The following is a 17,542-nucleotide window of genomic DNA, read 5'->3' on the forward strand; positions in this document are numbered from 1 at the left end:
TCACTTCAGACATGATGGGAGTTGCAGCTTTCCAACATCTGGGGAGCCACTTTAACCAAGGTGATTCGTGGGGGTCCCATGAGTCAGACCCCCACCATAAAAATGGGCTGTTTATTTTAAAATGCCTGGGCCTATTTTTGGTCCCAGTCTGGCCCTGCCTGTAAGTCACTTCCATCACTAAGGAGCCAAGGGGTGCCAAGGGGTGTCGTGCTAAGTCCAGGGGTGCGAATGTAAAGGGGAGCACTGCCCTCTGCCTCCCAGCTAGATATGGGTCAGGCTGACCCGGGGGAGTACTCACTGGGCCTGGGCCGCACACTGAGAGGGACAAGGGCCACCCGGAGCCCACCTCAGGAGCCGTTCCATCCACCTGTGGTGGACAAGGCAAGTGGCGACACTACACGCGCGGGGTAAGTGGAGGCACTCCGGTGGGGTCAAGGTACATGAGGGGGCACAGTGCTGGGGGGGTGGGGCCCAGGCACATTCTTGGCACAGGGGCCCTCTGCTGTTTGTGTCTGCCCCTGCCTCCCCCCATGCTCCATTCTGGTCTGTCTATTACCAGATATAGACTGAGCCTGACAACAGACAGTGAACATCTGATTATAGGGAAGTGAAACACGTATCGGACAAGACTTTAGAGCGATTTTCTGGAGTAAGGATTCATGACTAGGGGATATCCCAATTGCTGGCCTTTAAGACCCACTACCTTCCCATATTCCCCAAAAAAACGACACACACATTAGTTGGGTACAAGGGCCACAGCAGATCCACTTTTATTTACATAACAATTTAAACATTGTTTAACAAAATTAACCCCTTCCCGTATGAACATCATACATACAACCAAACCAATACAAAACACTTTTACCTATACCTGCCCCAGGATAAGGACTTGAAGGCACCAAGCTGGGTACCGTCCCCAGCCTAAACTCAAACCACCTTTCCAGCTGCCACAATAACCATCCATGCCCTATGATTATTCCCTATCCTGATACCTCTACTGCGACAAAACATCGAAAAAAAAACATTGAAAAAACATAGAAAAAACTTAGGGTGGGCAGGTGGGACTTCTTCTCCTGTGGCCATGCGCCAACTGACCCCCCCCCCCCCCCCCGTATCTCATATATATATATATATATATATATATATATATATATATATATATATATATATATATATATATATAATATATATATATAATATATATCCTCCTTAACTCCTCCCCCTGTCCAAACCCGCTCCCTGACCTTAACCCCTTCCTGGCCACTAGCCCCCCCCCCGTCATGTGCCCCTCCACTCCAATGTTTTCCGTTTCAGAGCTCTCTTTTTTGGCAGATTAAGTGATTTACAAATATGTTAAAAATCACATAGGTTATTACATAGAGGGAAGTTATTTGAAATGACAGTGATCGTTTATGCAACTTTCTAAACAGTCTTCATAAAAAAATTCACTACTATTTATCTGCTGCTCAGAGAAAGAGAAATCTATCAGAGGGACGTCCTGCTCTGTCAGTGGTAAGGTGCCAGTATTAAAGTTGAAAAAAATAATGATTATACAGTGACCGGACCCCCTGTAATCAGGCACTGATCCCCTATCTTGTGAAGAGGGGATGTGTTTTTATTAAACGGCTAAGTCTTTCAGGCCCCTAGGGAATTTACAAGTGATTCCTATACTCAGTGTACCAAGGAATATCCAACCAACTCCTACAACTAATGCCCTGGACCACCAGGAAATTTACATATCCACTTCTCTAGACTGCCAGGGATTTAACTTTTAACCCTTTCAGATATTTGCTACCCATACCCAGGCATTTCTGAGTAGATTGATAAGTATGCCTTTACTTCCATGACCATCAAGACATTTTCACTTTAGACAAGGTTCACACTTCGAGCTCAGTTCAGAGTCTCCGCAACAGGTTCCGTTTAAATAATAGGACAAAAAAAAGCATCATGCTGTATTTTAATTGCCCCATTGATCCAGCAAAATGACGAACATCAGACAGAAACTGGAAGGACTCCATTAAAGTCAATTGGGTCTCTCGAGGCACATTGGTGTCCACCATACAGCGGACCATTCGGCTTTATTTAATGCTCCTGAGCTGAAATGAAGATGAGACCCTGAAAAGAGCTCTGAGGTTAGTGTGAACCTAGCCTAACTACTCTACTCCCTAGACTGACAAATCACTGACTATTAACCCCGTCAAACCCCTAGACCACTCGAAAATATACAGTTAACTTCTTTGCTACCCAAGATCAGCAAGGGTTTAATCATTAATACCATCGCTACAACCAAATGACTTACAATGACACTCCTCCAGACCACCAAAGATTTGACACTTAACCCCTTCACTGCCCTAGACCACCTCCAATGTTACCAATATCCTCTTTACTGTTGCAGTTCACTAGGGAAAAGTCCTTCCTAAAACCAAGAAACTGATAGTAAAATAGAAATCAACCTGATCCTCTATAATTTAGCTGTCCATGCTATTTGGCCATGTATGTGCACATACTGTTTCATGCAATTCTATAGAAAAGTGTGAAAGTTGGTTCCATCAGTATGTATGATGAGACAAGACCCTAGGCATATTGTGTGCCTTTGGGTGGTGTTCCTGTGAAGCACAATATTCTCCTTTAGAAGTAATAATTATTGGAGAGAAAATCTCCTTAACACGGAAAACAAGAGAACATGGCAGAACATGGAGGTAGAGTATTGACTCACAATAGACAGTGCAATATTCGAAAAAGTGAGATGTCCCAGCTAGTGATTCAAATATAGGAAGGGTGATAGGTACATTAGGGTGAATCCCCGCACTTTACACACCCAGAGCCAGAAGGGCATTTTGACTTACTATGGACCCTCTCTACCCTATAAATGCTTCTGATATGAGGGATTTCTTTTTGAGTCAATGACCCTTCGACCACCATGGAAAGGAGGTAGGTGTGAAATATATAGATATGTGTCTGTGACGTGTGGTTATGATCTCTGCTTCTGATTTCCTGATTTCTCCCCTTTGTCTGTATAGGTCTGTACACCGGTCACACATGTCCTCTCTGAATACAAATGTATTTTCTATACAAAATACAGCTGTGCACAGTGTTGAGAATTTTAAAGCGCCACTGCTATCTAGTGGCTAAAATGCAAAACACACTAATATTTTATTTGAATAAATAAAAGTAAATTTTTAGCTTAGTTTTGTAGGGGATCTTTAGTCGGGGTTTTCCCTAAGGGGATTTCTTTCTCCATGTAGGTTTGTTGAGTATAAGTAAAGTGGCCCAGAGACCCCGATTTTTCTGTGGTACTTGATTAGTGTTGAGCACGAATATTCGTAATGCAAATTTTTATTGCAAATTTTTATCGGAATTCACAATTTCATGAATATTTAGCATATAGTGCTATATATTCATAATGACAAATATTCATTTAAAAAAAAAAAATTCACATGCAAATTTTTATGCAAATTTTCCATGCAAATTTTTGCATGTAAAAAAAAGTTAATGAACATAGTGAATATGCGAATTTCGCAAATATAGGATGAATAATCATCAATATATTCACGAAATATCGTGAATTCGAATATGGCCCCTTCTACTCAACACTAATATTGATGTGTTGCTGTGATTGGTTGTTATTGTTGTTGCTTTTATGTAAATAAGTGATAATTATGACATAAAGAAAGGGACATGGACCACCAAAGATGCCAGAGGCTCTGTAAAGGGGCTTACCTAGGGTGCGTTGCTCGGCACAAAAGTAGATGGCAGGGGGGATTTTAAAGGCAAAATCTGGCAGGGGGCTGGGCCTAGGGCAGGGGCCCAGAAGGTGGCTTGAGGGGAGGTGGTGAGACAAATAACAATGGAATCTCTTCTCTGCCTTTTGGCTAAGATCAAGTGTGGTATCTGTTCTTATCAATTTCAAGTTGGTGTGGGGATGGGTGCTGCATGGAGGGGACAGGTGTTCCGGACTGGTTCTGAGGAATCGGCTCAACGGCTGCCCCGATGTGACATGTTTCCTCTGGGTCTCTCCATGAGGCTGAGAGGGTCTATAGCCGAGGTACTTTCGTGCCTCAGAGAGTGATGACCATGCGGTTCTGAAACTCAATGGGAGTACTGGCCCAGCAGTTTGGCCCAACATGAGCTGCTGAAGAAAGGTCCTATGGAGGACCTGAAATGCGTCCAGCCTTAACCCCTTGGGGACGGAGCTTATTATGACCCTAAGGACGGTAGCATTTTTTGCAAATCTGACCACTGTCACTTTAAGCATTAATAACTCTGGGATGCTTTTACTTATAAATTTGATTCTGAGATTGTTTTTTCATGACATATTTTATTTTATGGTAGTGGTAAATTTTTGTCGACACTTGCATCATTTCTTGGTGAAAAATTTGAAAATTTGATGAAAAATTTGAAAATTTAGCATTTTTCTAATGTTGAAGCTCTCTGCTTGTAAGGAAAATAGACATTCCACATAAATTATATATTGATTCACAAATACAATATGTCTACTTTATGTTTGCATCATAAAGTTGACATGTTTTTACTTTTGGAAGACATCAGAGGGCTTCAAAGTTCAGCATCAATTTTCCAATTTTTCACAAAATTTTCAAAATCGGAATTTTACAGGGACCAGTTCAGTTTTGAAATGGATTTGAAGGGCCTTCAAATTAGAAATACCTCACAAATGACTCTATTATAAAAACTGCACCCCCAAAGTATTCAAAATGACATTCAGTAAGTTTGTTAACCCTTTAGGTGTTTCACAGGAATAGCAGCAAAGTGAAGGAGAAAATTCAAAATCGTCATTTTATACACTCGCATGTTCTTGTAGACCCAGTTTTTTAATTTGTACAAGTGGTAATAGGAGAAAAAGACCCCAAAATTTGTAACCCAATTTATCTCGATTAAGGAAACACCTCATATGTGTATGTCAAGTGTTTGGCGGGCGCAGTAGAGGGCTCAGAAGGGAAGGAGCGACAATGGAATTTTGGAGAGTGAATTTTGCAGAAATGGTTTTTGGGGGGCATGTCACTTTAGGAAGCCCCTATGGTGCCAGAACAGCAGAAAAAAACCCACATGGCATACCATTTTGGAAACTACACCCCTCAAGGCACCTTACAAGGGGTCCTGTGAGCCTTAACACCTCACAGGTGTTTGACGACTTTTCGTTAAATTCGGATGTGTAAATGAAAAAAAAAAAAATTTTCACTAAAGTGCAGTTTTTTCCCCAAATTTACAATTTTTACCAAAGGTAATGGGAGAAAATGACCCCCAAAATTTTTAACCCCATCTCTTCTGAGTATGGAAATACCCCATGTTAGGACGTAAAATGCTCTGCTGGCACACTACAATGCTCAGAGAGGGAGTGCCACTGGGCTTTTGGAAAGCAAATTTGTTTGGAATGGTAGTCAGGGGCCATGTGCGTTTACAAAGCCCCCCCCGTGGTGCCAGAACAGTGGACCCCCCCACATGTGACCCCATTTTGGAAACTACACCCCTCACAGACTTTAATAAGGGGTGCAGTGAGTATTTACACCCCACTAATAAAAAACGAGAAAAAACAACAAGAGGTGCGCCCCTAGTGAGGACCGTTTGATGGTAGTGAAAGTGTAACACAAAGATGGGTTCTTACCCCTAGGTGTTGCGCTTAGAGCACAACACCTGTAGTAGCGTAGAAATCACGGGACACCGCTGCCACGAGGAACCACCCGGTTTGACATCCGTCAGTCCGGTAGTAGGCAATGAAAGGAAATATGTAGATAGATTCCTCTTAGAAAGGCGCTGGTACCCAAGGATGGAGATAAACTTCTTTATTAGCAACGCGTTTCGATCCCGAACCGGGATCTTCGTCAGGCATACAGTACAATGAGATATGGTTACATTTATAGTGTAAGGGATTGGATGACCACTTCCGGGAAACCGGAAAACGACGTGTCATTGCTACGTGTCAAATGGGATAAACTTGACACTTCAATATAATATTTTTAAAATAAATGCAATAAAAATTTTGAACTAAAGAATATGATTAATATAGCAATGGGACATATGCAATAATTGTAAAAAATCTCATTAAAAAGACATTTAAACGAATGAATGAAAAACAGTACCTTAAAACAACCATTAGGTGGCAGTAGTATAGTAATACATAAATCTGGAATAAGATCAGTACTCACAAGTGCACAGTAGATGGCAGTGTTGTACAAGGGAAACATTAAGTGGTGTAGTTGCTCACAAACCACCACTAGATGGCAATGTGACTCTCGTTGTATGTGTCAATCTTGTTTCCACATAGGAATAGCGTTCGTGGAGGAAGGAGAGCTGTTGGGTAAGTGAATGCAAGAAGTACTTTTACTATTATTATTTGTGCTAATAACATTGAAATGGGTTTATTTTAATTAGAGAATAACTTCTGATAATTCATTAAGGCCATCGGGAACTAAAGTTCCCATCCTGTAAATCCAGTATATTTCTTTCCGTTTTAATTGTTCAAACCTATTAGAAGCGTTCTGTGGTATGGTTTCTAGAGGGGTAATAGTAATGGGATTTGTTTTATCCGGATGGGCTAGAGCGCAATGTTTAGAAACTCCATGTAGCAGAAATTTATTTTTGATATTATGACGGTGTTTATTTAATCTATTGTGAAGTGGTTGAATGGTTCTCCCGACATACTGAAGTGAGCATATGCATTGTATGACATATATTACATAGTCAGATTGACATGTTAAATGAGTTTTAATATTGAATTTTTCACCTGTTTTTTTTGAAATGACATGGGTGAGGCCGTGTGTGATTTCTCCACAGCATCTGCAATTTCTTCTATAGCATTTAAAACTACCCGGTTTTCTTGCGGGATTTCCATGTTTTTCATCATCAATATGGGAACGGTGTTTTTTTAAGCCAGTCCCGGATTTTAAACAAACGTTTTAAATCCAAAAAATACCCCGAACAAATCATTCAAACCGCATTCAAGAAAGCAAGAAATCTAGATCAAAGAAGTTGCCTAGTTCCAAAACAGAAGACAAATGCCGAAAAAGAGACAAAGAAATTTTCTATGAATTTTATCACGACTTTTAATAAAAATATACCTTCAATAAAACAAATTTTAAGGTCACATTGGCACATTTTACAGCAAGACAACTACCTCAAAAATCTTCTACCTGAGAATCCACAGCTAACCTTTCGGAGGGCTCCTAATTTAAAGAGTCTGTTGGCCCCAAGTCAGCTACATCAACACCGTTCCCATATTGATGATGAAAAACATGGAAATCCCGCAAGAAAACCGGGTAGTTTTAAATGCTATAGAAGAAATTGCAGATGCTGTGGAGAAATCACACACGGCCTCACCCATGTCATTTCAAAAAAAACAGGTGAAAAATTCAATATTAAAACTCATTTAACATGTCAATCTGACTATGTAATATATGTCATACAATGCATATGCTCACTTCAGTATGTCGGGAGAACCATTCAACCACTTCACAATAGATTAAATAAACACCGTCATAATATCAAAAATAAATTTCTGCTACATGGAGTTTCTAAACATTGCGCTCTAGCCCATCCGGATAAAACAAATCCCATTACTATTACCCCTCTAGAAACCATACCACAGAACGCTTCTAATAGGTTTGAACAATTAAAACGGAAAGAAATATACTGGATTTACAGGATGGGAACTTTAGTTCCCGATGGCCTTAATGAATTATCAGAAGTTATTCTCTAATTAAAATAAACCCATTTCAATGTTATTAGCACAAATAATAATAGTAAAAGTACTTCTTGCATTCACTTACCCAACAGCTCTCCTTCCTCCACGAACGCTATTCCTATGTGGAAACAAGATTGACACATACAACGAGAGTCACATTGCCATCTAGTGGTGGTTTGTGAGCAACTACACCACTTAATGTTTCCCTTGTACAACATTGCCATCTACTGTGCACTTGTGAGTACTGATCTTATTCCAGATTTATGTATTACTATACTACTGCCACCTAATGGTTGTTTTAAGGTACTGTTTTTCATTCATTCGTTTAAATGTCTTTTTAATGAGATTTTTTACAATTATTGCATATGTCCCATTGCTATATTAATCATATTCTTTAGTTCAAAATTTTTATTGCATTTATTTTAAAAATATTATATTGAAGTGTCAAGTTTATCCCATTTGACACGTAGCAATGACACGTCGTTTTCCGGTTTCCCGGAAGTGGTCATCCAATCCCTTACACTATAAATGTAACCATATCTCATTGTACTGTATGCCTGACGAAGATCCCGGTTCGGGATCGAAACGCGTTGCTAATAAAGAAGTTTATCTCCATCCTTGGGTACCAGCGCCTTTCTAAGAGGAATCTATCTACATATTTCCTTTTATTTACACCCCACTGGCATTTGACAGATCTTTGGAACAGTGGGCTGTGCAAATGAAAAATAAATTTTTTTAATTTTTACCGACCACTGTTCCAAAAATCTGTCAGACACCTGTGGGGCGTAAATGCTCACTGCACCCCTTAATGCATAACATGAGGGGTGTAGTTTCCAAAATGGGGTCACGTGGGGGGGTCCATTGTTCTGGCACTATGGGGGCTTTGTAAACACACGTGGCCTTCAATTCCGGACAAATTTTCTCTTCAAAATCCCAATGGCACTCCTTCTCTTCTGAGCATTGTAGTTTGCCCGCAGAGCACTTTACATTCCACATATGGGGCATTTTCTTACTCAGAAGAAATAGGGTTACAAATGGGGGGGCTTTTTTCCTATTTTCCCTTGTGAAAATGAAAAATTTAGGGTAACACCAGCATTTTAGTGAAAACTTTTTTTTCTTTTTTCATTTTCTCATCCAAATTTAAGGCAAATTCGTCAAACACCTGTGGTGTGTTAAGGCTCACTATATCCCTTGACACGTTCCATGAGGGTTGTAGTTTCCAAAATGGGGTCACACGTGGGTATTTGTTTTTGCGTTAATGTCAGAACCGCTGTAAAATCAGCCACCCCCGTGCAAATCACCAATATAGGCCTCAAATGTACATAGTGCGCTCTCACCCCTGAGCCTTGTTGTGCATCCGCAGAGCATTTTACGCCCACATATGGGGTATTTCCGTATTCAGGAGAAATTGCGTTACAAATTTTGGGGGTCTTTTTTTCCTTTTACTGCTTGTGAAAATAAAAAGTATGGGGCACCACCAGCATGTTAGTGTAAAAAAATTTCGTTTTTTACACTAACAGGCTGGTGTAGCCCTCAACTTTTCCTTTTCATACGGGGTAAAAGGAGAAGAAGCACCCCAAAATTTGTAGTGCAATTTCTCCCGAGTAAGGAGATACCCCATATGTGGCTCTAAACTGTTTCCTTGAAATACGACAGGGCTCTGAAGTGAGAGAGCGCCATTCGCATTTGAGGACTAAATTAGGGATTGCATAGGGGTGGACGTAGGGGTATTCTACGCCAGTAATTCCCAAACAGGGTGCCTCCAGCTGTTGGTAAATTCCCAACATGCCTGGACAGTCAGTGGCTGTCCGGAAATGCTGGGAGTTGTTGTTTTGCAACAGCTGGAGGCTCCGTTTTGGAAACACTGCCGCACGATACGTTTTTCATTTTTATTGGGGGGGGGGGACAGTGTAAGGGGGTGTATATTAGTGTTGAGCGGCATAGGCCATATTCGAATTCGCAAATATATGGACGAATATTCGTCATATATTCGCGAATATTCGCGTTTTATTTCCGCATATGCAAATATTCACGTATACGAAAATGTGCATATGTGAAAACCCGAGCAAGCAAAAATTCGCATATGCGAAAATAAGCATATGCAAATTTTCGCATATGCGAAAATTCGCACACCAGTCTCACACAGTAGTATTAGAGCCTTCTTTACACCACACAAGCTGGAAGCAGAGAGGGATGATCACTGTGATGTGTACTGTGAAAAAAAAAAAAATACGAATATTCGTAATTACGAATATATAGTGCTATATTCGCAAATTCGCGAATATGCGATATTCGCGAGCAACACTAGTGTATATGTTGTGTTTTACTCTTATGTGTTAGTGTAATGTAGTGTTTTTAGGGTACATTCGCACTGGCGGGTTACGGTGAGTTTCCCGCTAGGAGTTTGCGCTGCGGCGAAAAATTTACCGCACCCCAAACTTGAAGCAGGAAACTTACTGTAAACCTGCCCCTGTGAATGTACCCTGATGACCCCCCCCCCCTAGGCATTTGCGGCACGCAGCGGGGACCGAAATTCCCACGGGCGTATGGATACGCCCTTCGTCCTTAAGTACCAGGACGCAAGGGCGTATGCATATGCCCTTCGTCCCCAACAAGTTAAACTACTATTTCTCCTAAGTGTCAACCACCAAAATCCCACAAGAATACAGCGATACACAAAGACCCACGGCACCTGCTAATAATTACAGGACACTATGTGCCATCCACACCAGGAGAACATCGCTGGCTTTCCATTTTCCTTGCAGGAGAACTGCTGCAGTACCCTCACATCGAGCCCACTGCTGCCGCTGTACGAACTGAGACGGCCAAGTCTTCAACAGCGCACCCTCTGCCCAGGGATTGTGACTGGCTGACGATCAGGACAACACAATAGAGGTACCAACTAAAAATGATTTATCATGTGAGAAGCGCTTCCACTATACACCATCTCCGCTGCATACCTGTGAGACAGCGGTGTCTCTAGCAGCGCTGTTACTGCTTGGGAAACCGGGCAAGGCCGGACTGGCTTGGCGGGATACGGGGAAAATTCCCAGTGGGCCGCTCACCCTGGGGCCTGCAATGGCCGGCCAATTGCTCAGGCACCATCAGACTGACCCGTTTTTAAATATTCAGCGCGGCTGCAGTGCAGTGCGGTTGGGCTGTGGTGCAGTGCGGTCGGGCCACGGCGGCCGCCCATGCACACTACACTAGCATACAAGGGCCTGATGCTAGTATCAGGCCCTTGTATTAAGAGCAACAGCGGCCGCATAGTGAAGAAGCTATAAGCCCCGGCTAGCATGGTGGAGCAGGAGGTGTCAGCTGTCCCACTCCATCACCTTTCTCACACGCTTCGGGCTGCGCTTGCTCCGTTCTTGAAGTGCCAGTGAAAGCCGCAGGGACACCATCCATGGCAGGCCGGCGCGATGACATTGTGGTGTCCCGGTACCCTTTTTTCATACGTTACCTTGTGGTGAGGTCCCCAAAGACGAAGTCCCTAGGAACAGTGGGGGTCCTCTACCTTAGCTAGCCCCTCGTCACCCCTTAGTTAGTTAATATTTATGTAAATAAACATGTAAATAGGTCTATTAAAGAATCTTGCCTTGTACGTGTCGCAGGACCTGCGGGTCATGTGACAGAGTTGCAGAACTCTATGGTTTGCTGAAAGACCTTTGGTGGTTCTCATGACGTGATCAACCACAATCCATTGTAACAGTGAGTGAAAGCTGATTGGACCAATCCAAAACGGCCAGCCCCTGCCCATTATAAGGGAGCTGCGCCATCTTGATCGCTCTCTTAGCTCTTGTGTTGCTGACTCTGGATGAGGTAGGACCTCCGCAGCTTACAAGACAAATTACTAGGCCTAAGCCTGCGCTAGAGACGGATAGTTAATACAATTACCTGCTACCTCAGCAAGATCTCCCGACCTAATCAAACCCCTAAATCCGGCGGATCTATGCAAATACAATCCTATAAAGCTAAAGAGAACTTTCCGATCCTAAGCATCTGTCAATCACTGCTGTGCTGTTTCAATAGACTCTGTTATCTGGACTGTTACCTTTATTGCAAATACAGAAAAATCTTCAGTAAAGATTCCGCAAGTTTTAAGTTCAGCACTGCTGTGGACAATCTATTTCACACACACCTATCGCTCTTGGGAAGGGTGGCGATAGGCCCAGCATCACTACAGAGTTTTAACCCTCACCCTGGCGTCACGAGTGACAAGGGTTAACAGCACCCTTTCAGTATCTAGGACAGCAACACCCCAACTAACCTACACCCCACAAGGCTTTTCCACACAGTTCCTCACCACAACATCACATCATCGTGCCGGCGCCCGGAAATCACGTCCCTGCGGCTGTTACTGACACTTCAAGAACGGTGCAGCCGCAGCCCGCAGCGTGTGAGAAAGGTGATGAGTGGGAGAAGGGGGGAAGCAAATTATAAGTGAGGGGCACATGGCAGGGGGGCATTATATGTGGGGGCTTAGAATAGTTAATAGGCATCATAGGAAAAAAAAAAAACACATACACCATTGAAGTGCATGTTGACTAATGCCAGAAGTCTGACCAATAAAACTGACGAACTGGAGTTGAAAATTTCTGAGGAGAATTATGAAATAGTGGGTATAACAGAGACTTGGTTGGACGATAGCGGTGACTGGGCGGACAATATACAGGATTATAGTCTATTCAGGAAGGAGCGGATAAAACGGAAAGGCGGAGGAGTCTGTCTTTATATAAAGTCCAATTTGAAGGCTGCACTGCTTGAGGATATTTGGGAGGGAAACGATAATGCAGAGTCATTATGGGTAGAAATATATGGTGATAAAAAAAAATTCTGATAGGGGTTTGCTATAAGCCACTAAACATAATGGAAGAGCCAGAAGATCAATTATTGAGACAAATAAACAAGGCAGCAAATCAAAATGATTTGATAACGGGGGACTTTAACTATCCTGAAATAAACTGGGAGACTGAGTCCTGTGAATCTTATAAAGGAAACAGGTTTCTGACTATAGCTAAAGACAATTATCTGTCCCAAATGGTGCAGGGCCCGACCAGAGGGGGCACCCTACTAGACTTAATATTAAAGAAGGAAAGTCCGACGGGAAAGCGCCTAGTGTGATACCGTTGATTACAGGTGGGAGGGGTTAGTCGAAGAGTAGATAATGGGTGCTCACCTTGAGCGAGCAAAAAACTCGCATGTAGACCCACAGTGGGGTTAGTGGTATGGATAATAGTCCACCGGATGCAGCTGCTAAGCCCAGGGTACAGGACAGGACTAGCCAGTCCTGGATAGATATGCAGTGGTAAGGAAGAAAAAAAACCTTTTCAAAGGGCGCTGCTGTTGTCCTGGTGAGATGAAGATGAAAAGTCCGAGGCAGAAGTATTTTGCAAGATATAGCTTCTTTATTGGTGTAGAATCATAGCAAGCAGGGATACAGGCTAGATAACGCGTTTCGGGGGACAGCGCCCCCTTCAGATCAGTGATCTGAAGAAGGGGGCGCTGTCCCCCGAAACGCGTTATCTAGCCTGTATCCCTGCTTGCTATGATTCTACACCAATAAAGAAGCTATATCTTGCAAAATACTTCTGCCTCGGACTTTTCATCTTCATCTCACCAGGACAACAGCAGCGCCCTTTGAAAAGGTTTTTTTTCTTCCTTACCACTGCTTATATGGGCAGGAGGCAGGGTGAATCCGATTGGTCCGAACATCTGTCATTCACCATTACAGAGAGTAATGGGATTGCTTATGTCACAGGGCCTCCAAAGGTCCTTAAGCAAAATACCATAGGCCCACATTTATCATTGTCTTTAGACAGTTTTTTGTGTCTAAAAAAGGGGCAAAAAAGGCGCAAGCAGGGTTTTTTGCGCCTCTTTTTGACCCTTTTTGTTTACACATTTCTGCTGATTTTGAGTTGCAATCCACTGATTTTGAGTTGCAGTCCACTGATTTTGGCAATAGACATGATATGGAAGGGATTTATCATTGCCCCTTTTTGTAAAAAGGAGCAAAAAAAGGCGCAAAGCCATTGAAAAGTCTTTAAAACTACACCAGCTCAGACATGGTGTAGCTTTTTGGTGTATGTGTAGACAGAAATTTCAGAAAATGTGGACCTGCACAAAATTTATCAAAGCTCTTTTACCTTTTAATAAATTTGGTGCTCCTACACATTATCAGCACACACAAAAAAAGGTGTAAAAAAAATGCTTCACTTGCACTGCAATGATAAATGTGGGCCATAGAGTTTACCTAGTCACGTGACCCGCAGGTCCTGCAACGCTATGGAATCAGTAATTAACCATTTATTTAAATATATATTACCCTATTTACATTAACCTTAAATTACTGGTCTATGAGCTGGAATAGAGGCGACAAGGGGTGTAAACTACATCACAGGGATCCCTACGTCCTAGGGACTCTGGCTATGGGGACCCATAGATACATAGGCACCGTATAGGATGCGGTACCGGGACACAACAATACTTTATAACTTGTTCTTCAATAAGGGAATCTCTCGAGGGGCTATACAAACAATGAACTTTAAGAAGGCAAAGTTCGATCAACTCAGAGAAGCCCTTAAATGGGCACTGTCACCAACTTTATTTTTTGATATGTTGTAGTACTTATGTACTACAACATATCTCTAATATACTTTTATTTATTTTTTCATTAAAAAGGTTTAATTTTATATTTAAAAACCGTCCACTGAAAAAGGACTGATTTTGGAGTGGCAATCAGTCCTTTTTCAGTTAGGCTGCACTCGCTCCCTGCCTGTCAATCAGACAGGCGGGAGGGAGCGCATTGGCTCCCCGGCCACTGGCTGGGAGGCCACTCCTCCCGCACATCGCCGCCGCTGTCCCTGCACGCCTGCTGCCGGACTCTGCAGTAACTGCAAGTGTAATTAATGAGCAAACGGGGTATGCGGGGCGGGGGGGGTTAGGGGGGAGGAGTGAACGGGCTAGTGCCGTAGCGGGGGGGGGGGGGGGAAACGGGCTAGCAAAATACATAAAAAAATAGGATGGTGGGAGCTACCCTTTAAAGAGTACCTCTCATCAAAAAAACTTTTAATATTATAGATTAATGTATGCAGAATAACTTTACAATTGCCTGTTATTAAAAAATATGCTTCTTTCTATTTAATTTTCCACTTTGAAGAAATGACCACTAGGGGTCTCCCTACCAGTCCTGGCAGCAAGCATTTCAGACTCATGCTGGAGTCCTAAACACTACGAGCTGCCAGTCTGCTTTGTTCACAAAGGAGAACACACAGAGCTGCCAGCCTGCTTTGTTCACAGCCTGTTTGGCTGTGAATAAAGCAGGCTGGCAGCTCTGAGTGTTTAGGACTCCAGCATGAGTCAGAAATGCTTGCTGACAGGACTGATCGGGAAAAATACAATAGAAAGAAGCATATTTTTCATTAACATGCTATTGGAAAGTTATTCAACATTCATTAATCTAAAATATATCAAAAGTTTATTTGATGAGAGGTACCCTTTAACAGTATAAAATGGGATAATGTCCTCAAAAAGAACAATACTGGGGTCAGAAATAAAAGAAAACCAATATGGATGAATAAAAATGTTAATGGGGCAATAAATGACAAAAATAAAGCATTTAAATTACTAAAACAGGACAGCAGGGAAGAAGCATTAAAAAGCTATAGAGAAAAATGTAAAAAAACTGATAAAAGCCGCAAAAATAGAGACAGAAAGACTAATTGCCAAAGAGAGTAAAACTAACTCCAAAATGTTCTTTAACTATATAAATAGCAAAAAGGTCAAAAATTTAAGTGTGGGCCCTTTTAAAAAATGATGAGGAAGAAATCATAAACCGGGATCAGGAAAAAGCAAATATATTAAACGAATTCTTCTCCACTGTGTTCACTGAAGAAAATGAAATGCCAGGTGAAATACAGTGTGATAAGGTAAACTCCCCAGTACAGGTCACCTGTCTAAGGGTATGTTCACACTGAGGAATTGGGGCGGAAATCAAGCAGAAATTTTCTGCCTCAAAATATTGTTACTTTTCCACAAGAACTCACAGAGATTTTGCACGTTATTGGCGCAGAAATCACGCGGAAATGCAGGTTTCATGCGGAAGAGAAGTATCAAGTATTTCTATTCATAAAAAAAGTAAAAAAAATTCATGTGGAAATTCCGCACCAATTCCGCGTGGAAATGCTTCGGACTCCAAAAAAATATATAACATTGATCTCTATGGGAGAACGACGCTGACTCCGCCAGAAAGAAAGAACACGTTCTTTCTTCAAGCGGAACACACTTCCTCGTCAGAATTCTGCTTGAGGAAATGCCTCAGTGTGAACTGAGAGGCAGAAATTCTGTACAACTCTATGGGGATTTCACTGCTGAATGATTTGGAGAGGAAAAAGCTAGCAGAATTACTCGTGGAAATTCCTCTCCAATTCCTCAGTGTGAACATACCCTAACCCAGGAAGAAGTACAGTGCCGCCTACAAAAAATCTAAATAGACAAATCACCAGGTCCAGATGGCATTCACCCACGTGTTCTAAAGAAATTAAGTAATGTAATAGACAGACCCCTATTTTTTTTATATTCAAGGACTCTATAGTGACAGGGACTGTTCCCCAGGACTGGCGCATGGCATATGTGGTGCCAAAATTTAAGAAGGGGTCAAAAGGTGACCCCGGGAATTATAGACCTGTTAGTATAACCTCTGTTGTATGTAAATTGTTTGATGGTTTTCTAAGAGATGCAATTTTGGAATATCTTGATAAAAATAAATGTGTGACCCTGTAACAGCATGGCTTTATGAGGGATCGATCCTGTCAAACTAACCCGATCAGCTTTTACGAGGAGGTGAGCTCCAGACTGGACCAGGGGCAATCGCTGGATGTCATATATCTGGATTTTTCCAAAGCATTTGATACGGTTCCACATAAAATGTTGGTGCATAAAATGAGAAGGTTTGGGCTGGGGGAGAATGTGTGCAAGTGGGTACGTAACTGGCTCAGTGATAGGAAACAGAGGGTGGTTATTAATGGTACTTATTCTGATTGGGTTACTGTTACTAGTGGGGTACCACAGGGGTCCGTCTTGGGTCCTGTTCTGTTTAATATATTCATTAATGACCTTGTAGAGCGGTTGAATAGTAAAGTAGCAATCTTTGCAGATGACACTAAACTCTGTAAAGCAGTAAACACAATAGAGGACAGTGAACTGTTACAAATGGAACTGGATAGGTTGGAGGTTTGGGCTGGGAAGTGGCAGATGAGGTTCAACACTGATAAATGTAAGGTAATGCACATGGGGAGGAAAAATCCGGGCTGGGATTATGTATTAAATGGGAGAACACTTGGGACGACTGACATGGAAAAGGACTTGGGAATCTTAGATAACAGTAAATTTAACTGTAGTGACCAGTGTCGGGCAGCTGCTGCCAAGGCAAATAAAATCATAGGGTGCATCAATAAGGGCATAGATGCCCACGACAAGGAAATAATTCTAGCGCTGTACAAATCACTAGTCAGACCACACATAGAATACTGTGTACAGTACTGGGCACCAGTGTACAAGAAAGATATAGTGGAGCTGCAGAGGGTTAAAAGAGGGGCAACCAGAGTAATATGGGGAATGGGAGGACTACAGTACCCAGAAAGATTATCAAAATTGGGGTTATTTAGTTTAGAAAAAAGAAGGCTTAGGGGCGACCTAATAACTGTGTATAAATATATCCGGGGACCGTACAGAGATCTCTCCCATGATTTATTTATACCCAGGATTGTATCTATAACAAGGAGGCATTTTCTACGTCTAGAGGAAAGAAGGTTTCTACACCAGCACAGACGGGGGTTCTTTACTGTA

General features: G+C 42.1%; 1 pseudogene; it reads left to right on the forward strand.

Annotated features, from left to right (window-relative positions):
• Positions 1-3,852: 3,852 nt before the first annotated feature.
• Positions 3,853-3,962, forward strand: LOC130301107 (U2 spliceosomal RNA; annotated as a pseudogene).
• Positions 3,963-17,542: the final 13,580 nt, after the last annotated feature.

Source organism: Hyla sarda, unplaced genomic scaffold, assembly GCF_029499605.1.
Source record: "Hyla sarda isolate aHylSar1 unplaced genomic scaffold, aHylSar1.hap1 scaffold_111, whole genome shotgun sequence".
Lineage (NCBI taxonomy): Eukaryota > Metazoa > Chordata > Amphibia > Anura > Hylidae > Hyla > Hyla sarda.